The following is a 3,090-nucleotide window of genomic DNA, read 5'->3' on the forward strand; positions in this document are numbered from 1 at the left end:
GGGGGGGTGAGTGGATGCGGAGATCAAAAGGCATCTTGCCACGTTCAATTAGCAATAGCCCTCCCCCAGCTCACCTCCTCCCCCCCCTCCATCCCGCCCTCGCCATCCATCGCCCTCCCCCTGAACGCGCACTCCCAACTGGGCAACGTAGAGTAAGTAATGGATGCGAGGAGGAAGGTGAGATGAGGAGCCCACGTTTCCCGGCTGGTCCAGCAGGCGCGGGGCAAAAGTTCTACTAGTCCTCCCTCCGCCCTCCCTCTCCCTCCTCCTCTTCCTCCCCCCGCCCTCCGGGAGCCAGGATCATCTATCTCAACAAGTCTCCCGGTTTCAGATGCTCCTCCGGCGTCTTCCTGTACTCGTGATGTTGCGTGTGCGTGTGCGTGGTGTGGTTCTTCCTCCCCGTAAAGTATGTTACACACTCAAAACTCACACTCAGAGATGGGCTCCAGACACAAACGGTTCCCTTAGGCGCCACACAAATGGAAAATAAGGGGTTTTTTTTACTCCGAATAAAGTGGATTCTGCCCCCCTCCCACAAACTCTTCCCACACACACACACAACCTCCCCCCCCCCCAACTAGCTCCGTGTTCTAAGTCGTACGGTTTGGGACTGTTAAACTTTTAAAACAAGGAAAAGATCGCCAGAGACTTGAGGAAGGAGGGGGGGGGGCGAAGGTTGGCGCACAAGCACCCCCCCACACACACACACACACACTTCAGAGAGGCGGGGGAGGGAGAGACAGAGAGACACACAGTCAGAGAGAGATCAAAGTACGAATGTGAAAGGCACAGACGGATGCTTCCACCGACCAGAGAAACATCGAAAAGGGAACAAGTCAGATCGAACTCAAAGCCCTCGGTACCTTAAAACTGGCGTCTTCATCTCAACTTTTCGAACATTAAAAAAAAAAAAAAACTCCCAAGAATGACTTTCAAATATGTAAGGGAGGGGAAGGGAAAAGTTTCCCCTCCCCTTTCAGGAAAGAAAAAAAAGTTGGAGGAGGGTGGGCGGAAGATGGAGAGTTGCGTTTAAAAGAGATGTTTCTTGCTGGCAGTCCGCGCACCATCCAAGTTTTGGTGGTTGCTGGTTAAAAATAAACTTTGCAGCAGGAGAAGGAGGAGATGATCTGGCCGGATTCCTGAGCTCAGACGGTTTAATATGGATGAGCATCAGGTCCCGCAGGCAAAACGCTGGTGCTAGTGGTGCTGGTGCTGCTGGTGGTGGTAGTGGTGCTGGTGCTGCTGCTGCTGCTGCTGCTGCTGCTGCTGTTGCTGCTGCTGCTGCTGCTACTCTCAGGGAGCTGGTTGGTGGAGAGTCAGCAACAGGGAAGGGAAAAGGAGCAAAGGAAGGGGAGGGAGGAGGAGGAGGAGGAGCAGAAGGGGAAAAAGGCTGCACAAACTCATCATCACCACTGCCAACCAAACTTTAGGGGGAAGAACGCGCAGCGCGCACTATTTTTGGTTAAAGGTGAATGCAGAGTATTGAAAGACACTAATTAACTTTTTAAAACTACAAGCCACTTATCCCCCAAATTCTCCAAAGGAGCGCTCTCACTCAGGCAGCAGACACATCTTTGCAATTGAGTTAAAGCTAGACAGAACCACATTCTTGTACTCACGGTTAGTGACTCTACGGAGCAGAGCTGTTTGCGCCGAGACATGATTTAATGGTGACTGATGGGCTTTAGCGAGAAAGAGAGAGAGAAAGAGAAAGAGAGAGGGGAAAAAAGGGAGAGATGCAAAGTTGTTCCGGAAAAGGAATCAAAATGGCGTTTCTGGATGTGCAAAGTTCATCAACTCCACAATAACTTCCCTTCTTCCTCTTCTCCCAGAAGGAGGAAGATGGGCAAAGCCTTGGAGACAACTCCACCTCGTCCCAAAGTCGTTTTTAGGGGTCGATCCTTCCACCCCTTCCTCTCCCCTCTTCCTTGCCCTCACTCTCTCCCTCTCTCACTCACTGACTCTCCCTCTCTCACCCTGATAAGTAGACACATCACGTGTTGCTCCTGCTAGTCTCCTGGGGACGTGTTACTGAGCTGCTGCTGCTGCTGCTGCTATTACCAAAGGTTGTCCCCTCTCCACTCCGTGTATCCTTCAGCTGGGCTACCCTCCTGTTCCGATGTGCCACTACTTCCTACCTCTCCCCAACTAGTATTTTATAGAAACTACCGTCATCTTTTGGGAGAATTCTTCCCGTGTTCTTCTCCCCACTCGCGCTCCCTTCCCCACCCCCCTCCACACACACCCCAGCTTTGTCTTTGCACTCCTGGAAGGTGCGAGGGGTAGGTTAGTGAGTTTGGTGCTGACCGGAGGGGGAGGGGCTGTCCTGCTCTTGGAAAAGGGAGTAGCAGCGGCGGCAGCTGAGGCTGATCCAAATCAGCTTCCCTCCTTGCAAACTCTGCGACCTTCTCTGCGGCCACTGCAGGCACGCGAGTGGCTTTTGCTTTCCAGCCCCTAGGAATCATGGAGCTTCTACTGTGTTTTTTTCCATCTTTCACGCTATTTCAACCTTTGGTTTATTTTTAACTGGGTGAAAGGGGAAGAGAGCTTAGGGATGCTTCTTATTTCTGTTGCCTTTCTGATGGAAACAACACTTTGGAAGCATCCAGAGAAAGTTAGGTGTCTGTTGAATCTCCTCATGCCACCTGCTGCCATAGCTTCCTCCTTAATAATAGCTAGCACTTACAGAGCACCTGAAGGTTTGCAAATCGCTTTTAGTATGTGTTCTCTCGTCTACAGTCTCATCTTGGGCAACTTATCAGGATGTTTGTTCATAAATTCCCAGCCATCAACCCCAAACCCCTGGCAGTTCCTTCTTTAGACATCCTGCTCACCATCTTAATCCAGGAAGAGTTAGCAGGTGATGGAACAGTAGATAAAGTAATATTAACACCACTCCACCCCTACTTCAAGTTAATTTACCTCCACTAGGCCCTCCCACCACACCTCAAACTGGGAGGAAGTTCCCAGATGAATTTGCTTTGTAGGGGTACTGTCTGACTCTCTTTTAACTTGACACTTCCTGTCAGCTCACAGCACAGGAAAATAATATTCAGACTGAAGGATAGATGGCTGGGGAGCACAAACCAT

The 3,090-nt window shown here is 50.8% G+C and overlaps 1 protein-coding gene across 1 annotated transcript in view; it reads right to left on the reverse strand.

The window, feature by feature from the left end:
• The window catches only part of RREB1 (ras responsive element binding protein 1), a 153,865-nt gene extending 152,983 nt beyond the window's left edge, over positions 1–882 (reverse strand). Inside the window, exon 1 of the mRNA XM_044667931.1 lies at positions 864–882. The gene's annotated coding sequence lies outside the window, so the exon portion shown is untranslated. The remainder of the gene's footprint in view (positions 1–863) is intronic.
• Between the last annotated feature and the right edge of the window lie 2,208 nt (positions 883–3,090).

The sequence above is a fragment of the Gracilinanus agilis genome, chromosome 1 (assembly GCF_016433145.1).
Source record: "Gracilinanus agilis isolate LMUSP501 chromosome 1, AgileGrace, whole genome shotgun sequence".
Taxonomy (NCBI): domain Eukaryota; kingdom Metazoa; phylum Chordata; class Mammalia; order Didelphimorphia; family Didelphidae; genus Gracilinanus; species Gracilinanus agilis.